The sequence below is a fragment of the Lagopus leucura genome, unplaced genomic scaffold (assembly GCF_019238085.1).
Source record: "Lagopus leucura isolate 7727_CA_CO unplaced genomic scaffold, USGS_WTPT01 Super-Scaffold_1, whole genome shotgun sequence".
Lineage (NCBI taxonomy): Eukaryota > Metazoa > Chordata > Aves > Galliformes > Phasianidae > Lagopus > Lagopus leucura.
This window is the reverse complement of record NW_024962250.1, coordinates 41,389,924-41,398,686: the sequence shown is the minus strand read 5'-3', so window position 1 is coordinate 41,398,686 and position 8,763 is coordinate 41,389,924.

Genomic DNA, 8,763 nt, shown 5'->3' with positions numbered 1-8,763 from the left:
CTTTTGATATTTATCGGTCACACTGATGTGTTTTTGCTCCCTTTGAAGTCGCTTTGCATCTCCACACATGTTTGCTGCCGCTTTGAGCCACGTTTTATCCCAAACTGCTGAGGACACCCATGAAGAGTCATGGCAGGGAAGTGGCCCCACTGACTGTTCCCTGGCAGAAAACTGCACGGGGAAGGCCTCTGCTCCTTCCCAGACAGATTCCTGCTTCCCACCAAGTGCCAAAGGCTCATTTCCTGCAGGTATGCCATTGCGTGAGCTCTTTTTATATAGAAACCTTTACTCAGAGGGCAGTGAGGTCCTGGCACTGCCCAGAGTTGTGGGTGCCCCATCCCTGGAGGTGCCTGAGGCTGTGGATGGGCAGCCTGAGCTGGGGGGCACCCATCCCACAGCAGGTGTTGGAAATGGATGGTCTTTGAGGTCCCCTTCCAACCCAACCCATTCTGTGACTCTACAGTCTCCCCTACGGCAGGCACTGAGTACAAGGCAGAATTCCCCCCTTTATTTTCTCTTCCAGACCAGAAAGGAAGATTTTTGGAGCTGCCGAGAGAGGCGTAATAGTTCAAATCAACAGTTTGCTGCTAGTGCTGAAGAAGCCTGCTCTGCACGTTAGCCAGTAAACAAACCGCTCCGAGGAAGAAAGGCCTGTTTATAAAAGCTCCTCCTGACATTCGCCTCCTCAAACAGAGCAAAGCATGTGCTAGAAACAGTTGCATGAATGATCGAGTCTGTTTTGAGTCTCCTCTCTTCAACAACCAAGGAAATCCCTATGTACAAACATTTAAACTGTAACATCTGGAGCGCAGTAATTTTATCTTGAAGATCCACATCAAACAAACTTGCAGCTCAGCCCAAGAAGATATACAAATACTTCCCCAAGGAGAGCTCGCTCTTACACCCTGGATACCGGGAGACTTGTGATTTAAAAGAAAGATAATTCAGCATCCCTTTATCCACACCTGACAAGAGTGCCTTCGGTGGGCGTTAGCATGAAATTATCGCTCTTAGCGATAAAAGAGATTGTCCCAACTATTCAACGCAGGCTTTGAAACACCCAGCTTAAAATTTACAACCCCAGAAGCCCTGTGTGCCATTTTGCAGCTAGAGCTTCACCCAAGAAATTTCACTTGGGCTGCGCTATTCTCTGTGCAGCTGAATGGCTAAAATAAGCACCCAGCCATATATAGCGCACTACGTTGGCACTCACAGCGGTGGGGAGCGACTGGATTCAATTTTCCATGGAAGATGACAATTAAAATTGCTTTCTTTGGTCCATCCCATCCTTTCTGTTGTTCTTCTGTGCTCTCCAAGTGCAGAGTAAATTTAGGACGCCGAGCTCCTTTCCCTTCAAAATCTCACTTCCAGTTTCCATCTTATTAAAGACATGACTAAACTTTAATGTGTGTAACATAAACGGTATCGTAAAGAGGAGGAATTAAAACAGCATGGGAACACTTGTAGTTTCAGGAGGGAGGGGAAATGGCACAGCTTATTTCCTTTCGGGTTGTTGTTGTTTATCCAGTGGATAAACCCCGGCGTTCCTCTCCTACCGAATTGCAATAATTGGGAATTCCACGTTTTGCAGAGTTGTTATATTATATCCACAAATAATCCATCTTGTCAAGTCCATCTCGTACGTCGAAGATAAAGTTGGAGCTGAGTCACTGCAGACATCTGGAGAAGGTTCATTACTTGTAATTGCGAGCCCCTCTGTTAATGCACCCCATGAGAAAGGAGCTGACAGGCTGCATATTTCTGCAAACCGTTCCCAGAAAGAACCAATTTCCTGACTTCCATGTGGTGTCAATAATATAGGCATGAGATGGAGCAGTGCTTATGAAATATTAAATCTGCTTACAGGACCCAGCTATAAGCAAATGCAGACCACCTGGGAGATGGAGCGCTGGTACGCAGTTTGGCACTCACCTGGTACATGGGACCAATGGGCTCTGAGCGATGCGTTTTGGCTTCTGTGCCATGCAACTCCCTGACATTACTGGGGGGGGGTGGAGAAGAAAGCAGCAGGCAGAGGGGGTGAAGCACATTTCTTCACGTTTAGGATTCAAACCTTTCAAATCGCTGACATTATTAAATTTACTATCACGAGCGGCCAGAGATCTTATTATTCATCAGCAAAAAAAAAAAAAAAAGAAAGAAAAAAAGAAGGCTGATATTTCATGGCTTTGGAGTTAGATCATTTTGCTCCGTGCCAATGAAAACAAAGCATTAGTGTTTTGATGTTTTAATATAATGATTTAATTCTCTCATTGATATGAGAACCCAGAAACCCAACCAATGCAAAGACCCCTTCAGACCCTCGAGTCGGGGCAAAGGCTCTTCAACCCCTCCAGCACCCCGACCTCCCGTTTTGCAGCGTATTTCATGCCGGGGACTTTGCAAAGAGGGGGTCTTCAGCATTGCAAGCCTGCAGCTTGGTGTTGCTGACCTGCCTTCGAGCCTGCCTGTGCAGAGAAACATCTGGGCTCTTTCTGCTGGCAAAAGCAGCATCTCCCTGACCTCGGAGCAGATGTGGCCGCTTGAGAAGCAAGGCAGCTTTTTCTCCAGTTTGTCCCCAATTTTCCACTGTTTTTGCATGGACCCCAGCACTCCTGAAGATATGGAGCCACAGCAGTGGGGAGAAGGGCGTGAGGAGAAGCCACATCTAGCAGCATCGTGCCTAACTCCTGGTGTTCAGGGCTGGGGGTGAGGATCTGTTTCCATTTTCCCTAGCTGGAGATAAAAGACTTTTCCCCTAAAAAAAAACAAGGAGAAGAAGGGTGGGGGGAATGAGCTTCTTGTAGAGCAGCAGCAAGATGCCAGCAAGCCTACTGGAGATTCATCCCCTTAAATTCAGCACTGCGCTGCATAGAAAATAGAGCTAAAATATTACATGGGACTTACTGGCACAGTTGCCCAGGAAAGTGGAGGGGTCTCCCTGGAGATCTTCAAGGACCGTATGGAGATGTGGCACTGAAGGACGTGGGCAGTAGGCATGGGGCAGGTGGGCTGGGATTGGGCTTGGAGATCTTGGAGGCCTTTTCCAACCTGAATGATTCTGTGATTCTATGATTCTGATGCCATTAACAGCACCCTCCAGGAGAACGGGCCATCTGATGGTGGGGACAGGGGCTGCGGGTGGTGAGGGAGGAGAGGTGCACATAGTCCTGCAGGCCAGGAGCTGCCCAGCCCAATGTGGGTGAGGAGATGGAGGCTGAGGCCATTCTGCCCTGCTGCATTGACCACTCTGCATCTACCCCAGTGTCACCCATCCCAGCTATGTGCAGAAGACATGGAGATCTGGGTGCATGGACACCTTTCCATCCATTTATTTCATGTGGGCAGGTAGGGAATACTTTTGGTTGCTGGCCTCTTTGCTGAAGCCAGCATCTTTCATCAGGACATGACGTATAGTGCTGCACGATGGCTCAGCTCCCCTCTCCAGCTACAGGAATGCCTCTGGATTTCTCTCCTCCAGGCTGCACTGGGGCTCAGATGCAACCAGACCTGGCAAACAAGGCATTCCATGCCCCCCTGCACATGGTCCAGATCCCAGTGGAGAGCTAGAGGTGTGTACATGGCAGCTGGAGAAGTACACTAAAATCTTCTCCCACTCCTCATTCTCATCCCAGCAATGATGACTTCCAATGACTGATGGGCGCAGGCTGAGAAGATCTGAGCTGGATTTAGTTCCTGCTATGCTGCTTATACCCAAAGGCTCTGATGTTGCTATCTTGGGCTTTCTGCTGTGTTCACATCCTGCATCTTCCTTCCATATGTCCCAGAATCATAGATTCATTAAGGTTGGAAACGACCTCTAAGATCACCAAGGCCATCAAAGTGCCCCCAGCAGCCATGTCTCCAAGCATCCAGAAGGATATTTAGCAGCATTCACATCCACTTGCAGATGCCACACACTGGTGAGATGTAACGTTTCATGCTTCTCATGCAACAGGCATCTTGCACTACCCAAACAAGAAAAATGGGAATTGTGAATGAAATAAAGAAGAATGGCCCTTTGTGTTCCTCAAAAGAGGAAAACAAAATCAGGCTCTGGTTTAGTGATGGACGGCCTGCTGCTCCCAACAGTGAAGACTCACACTGGGCCTGTTCTGAAGCAAGCACAGCCCAGCTGCTGGTGGTACAGGCAGCACAGAAGTGCAGACAAAAGCAGAGACGTGCAGCGGCGAATCTCACCGTCCACTTACTGCCTGAACAAAAAGAGCTTGGTAACAGGCTGTTATCTTTAGCAGTAAGCAGCAGCAGAAAGAGGACACCAGGAGCAGTCCCCCATGTCACCTGCCTGGCCTGTCCCTTATCAGTGATCGGTGTCTGCAGCTCTCCAGGTGCTTGGTGAGCAGAGATACTGCTCCCCACCTGCAGATCATCTTACCCAGGGACCAAAAACCCAGGCAGCACAGCCAGGTGCTGAGGACCTCCAGCACACATCCAGGCTTCTGCATGCAAAGGTTGGAGCTGCACGTCCCTTAACCACGTCGACTTGCCCCAAAAGAGGCCTGCACCCCATGTGCCCTCCCAGCACTGCAATAGATCCCAACGTCCCTCCCTCGTGGGGAATGAGTCACATCACCCCAGCCTCCCCTCTTCTTGTTGCTGATGGATTGTAGGGGCTTTTTCAACGTATTTCCTGGAATGTTATAAGTGTTATCTGAACGGGCCTCTCGCAAAAAACACCATAAACCAAAGCAATTTGGGTAACGATGGCCTTTTGGTCCAGTTTATCCCACCCCAAACTCCATAAATGGCAACTTTGAAAGTTTCCCAGACCTTCACAGTAGACCTTGGAACTGTCTGTCTGATTTATCGGTTGTTTCACAACACATACATCTCTCCTATATAATCCCAGTGTTTTACTTATAAGACATATTATAACTGGGAATCAATCTTCTTTATTTGAACACTTAGGACAGATTCACACATCATTTCACCATTAATTAGAATAGACTCAGCCTTGCAGATCCTCCAGCCTGGCTGTGGTGTTTCACTTCTTTGCCCCTTGCTCGCATCACATCAAAGACTTGTGGGCTTCAGGGCTTTCTGCTGTGACTTGAAGAAGAACACAGGTTGTTCCTTGCTGGTTAGGAGACACGCTATCCGGATCATTAATTCACAACAGCTCTTGTTTTCTCTGCCTTTTCCATGCTGATCTGATACACTGGTGAAGTCCGGGGTTGTACTGCAAGTGATTAATGCTGCAGTAAAGTCTAATAAACTGAGATTCCAACAAAAAGTGTGAAAAATGTAATCTCTAGTGTTCTGAAAGCTTACATATGACAAAACCCATAAATCACCCCAGAAGTAGTCATTATGGTGAGTTACTAACTAGATTATACAGCTGCATTTGTCATAATTTCCCATTACGTAGAGAATAAACCTATCAGCCTGATTTATGGCAGAGGGCTTCACAATATGGGAACTGGGACCTGTACTGTTCTGTGGCAAATGAAGAGAAATGTTGTGTCTGTTCAACTGCAGAATGGAAAAGGAGGGAGGGGAGATCTTCCCTCTGCTCGCTTTCATTTGGATACATTGATCCTGGACCGATGAACCCACCGAGTGGACTTGGGTCCATGTCCATGGGATGGCAAAAGAAGAGGGCACCAGTCTGCCCTACCACCAGCTTCAGAAGATCGTAGAATCACAGAATCAAAGATGCTCTCTACAACTGTGGGGGAGGGAGAATATTGGAGGTCTTTTGGGGGGAACAAAGTTGGTCATGGGGAAAGTGGGTACTGTGGTCATATCTGGGCATGTGAAAGTTGGCTGTGGGGAAAGTGGGTTCTGCAGTCTTATCCAGGCACATGTAAAGTTGGTCATAGGGAAAGTGTGCATTGTAATCATATCTGGGCCCCTGTTATCTCCAGACCCCTTAGATACATCAAGGAGTCTTGCTTTGAGCATGGAGCTAGGCAGAGCTTTCCCAGTTTATAGAGGAGAGGACAGGGAGGGCTGGTATGGGGCAAAACGTTTCACCCTCAGCCTCCAGAAAAGAATTTAGCCAATTCAAAGAGATGGTCCCATGGCCAAGGATAGGCTGCATTCCTCCAGAGGCCCAGTTGTGCTTTCCAGACCATTACAAAGTAAGCTAACCTGCATCTATCGTGACCCCACATGGCCACACCATTCTGGATTGCACGAGAATTCCTGCCAAGATTTGAGACTATTCCTGGGCCCTCTGCAGCAGAAAGCAGCATGCTGAAGTGGCTGATTTACAGCAAGCACAGCTGACGAAGGCGGCATCAATAAGGACACTTGGCAAGCCCAAATCCACACAACCAGAGCCTGCCTGTCTGCAGTGGTACAGCCTGTAATTTGCTAGCACTCATCTGCTATATGCAGCGAGGATAAATATTGACAAACTTTCCAAGGGGCTCTGCTTATTCGGCAGCTGCTGGAAGCACCCTGTGGTGTGATGGCTGGGTGCATGTCTGTCACCACAAGCTGCCATCCCCCCCATGGCAGCTCACAGACAAGGGCAATGGAGAGAGTGCCCACATCCTCCCCTCCCAATTAAGTACCACAAGGTCCTGTAATGAGGATGGAGTAGTGTGAGCTCCTCATGGCCTTGTAGCTAAGCGGCACAGCCTTCTGTGTTGGGATTTGAGGGTTGGTTTTTTGTTGTTGTTGCTGTTATTCATGTCACTTCCTGAGGTTCTTGAAGAAAGGAGGGGTCTGTGGAGGATGCTCTAGGGAAAGCAAGTGCCAGCAGTGGGTGCTGTAACCCGAGTGAGGTGTGTATGGCTGTGACACCTGGAAGGTGACCTCCTGGTAGGGCTGGCAGAGCACTTCTTTGATCTACCAGGTGGGAGCAGGGAAGGCATCCTGTGTCCTTCTCAGGAGATTTCTCCCTGCTGAGCCCTTCCTGCCCACCTGAGCCCATCATCAGCACACAGCTCTGTCTCAGATTCCCACCCCAGTGAAGCACCTGTAGAGCTCAAACCTACCTTGAAAAAACAAGCAAAAAAAAAAAATAAAAATCAAACAAATAGGAAAATAATGTTTTTCTCTTTGCAGCCCAGGAGCTGAGCTTCGGCCGGGCAGCAGAGCCCTCTTCAGCACAACAGTGGGTAGTGAAGAGCTGGGTGAACCAGTTGGGCCTCAGTGGGCTTTCATGGTGATGGCACCACTGGGACACAACTAAACACCCCATCACCAAAGTTCTCACCATAGACTGAGGGCAAACATCCACCAAAAACAGAGGGTTGAAAGCGTGTCATAGAATCACAGATCACAATTCTAGAAGGAAGTGTTTTTTCATGGGGAAATCTTGGGGTGGAGGAGGAAGAAAGGGGAGAATGGGAAGAGACCCACATTCTGAAGCTAATAAATACAAAAAGTGATTTAACAAAACATGTCACCATGTGACAAGGTACTTTTTCTTGCAAGCAGGTGCACCGCAGTTTTAGAAATATGAAATCTCAAGAGGTTCGTGTTGCACAATAGATGGCAGCTAGAAAGCATGTTGATGTTTTTTGGCAGTATTTCAGATGTCATGGTATTTTTTTTCTTTAAAGCTTCCATCAGCAGGAGGGAAAGCTGTGCCAAGGAAAAGGAATCAAATCTGGATGCAGCAAGGCTCGCGTTCAGACGGCGGCTCCCTGCCAGATGCTACGGGGCCAAATCGGAAACAACCACATTGAGTTCATTACGACAACTGCATAATCAAAAGCCTGCACAAAGGCAAAAGGAAAAAAAAAAAAATTAATCTGTTTAATACTTAGCTGAATTCTCAACTGTTGAAATAGATTCGACGAAAAATTCATCACAACCCTCTCTTCCTGTTGAGAAATTCTGTCTTGTTCTCGGAGATGTCCATGAGATGGCAGGAGCGCACTCTCCTCCGGTGGCCAAAGGGACCGCAGCACAGTGATGACCCCAGAGCCACCAGTTCCCAACCAGAAGCTTTGCTCCAGCTGCAGGCAATACTGAGAAAGCACTTTATCTTTCTATTTATCCCTACTTGAAAGAGATGGAGGAGCAGCACCAAAGGGCACATCTTCACGAAGTGAAGTGACTGATGCCAGCTTCCCAGGGAGGTGGGAATGGCTCCATTTGCTCCCCTTGCTTTCAGCCCCTGTTTGGGCAGTGCAACCCTGCTCAGAGCAGACTGCTCGATGTGCTCGTCCTGTGCTGTGCTGGGCACTGAGGAACTGTGAGTGTGCGAGGAGAGAGGGACCCGGACACCCGCCAGGAAGAAATCTGGAGGCTATGATTTAGAAATCACAGCCCTGGCGTTTATGGCTGGGGAAGGCTGTGGAAACAAAGCCTCAGGGATGTCCCAGTTTTCAGCTCTGTTTACAATCCTGAAGCCTCCACACAACTGGGGCACATCTGTGCGCTCTGGTTCTGAGCACCAGGACAAAGGATGAGCTGACAGTTGTGCATTGCTTCCCTTGGCCTGGCTGCAGAAGTGACAGTCCTAACCAAAGGCTGCAGCGTGAGCCTGGAAAGCACCTGGCTGCTCCAAGAGCTTCAAGGGAGTTGCATGAAAGAGCTCCCTTTTTTTGGTTTAAAAGACCCCTGAGCTGCTCCCAGGTCTTAAAAGAAGAAGGTCATCCAGTCTTTCACCTGCTGTTTTGCTAAATCCATGCTCAGTTAATAAAGTCACAGCCTGTTGTTTTGGTTTTCAGGGGGAGGAGTAGGGTCATGTTCTGCATATCTCAGTTCTGCACCAGGTTCTCACCTGCTCCCTCCAAGGGCTTAAGTGAATTATTTTATTTATTTGTATAGGAGGAATAA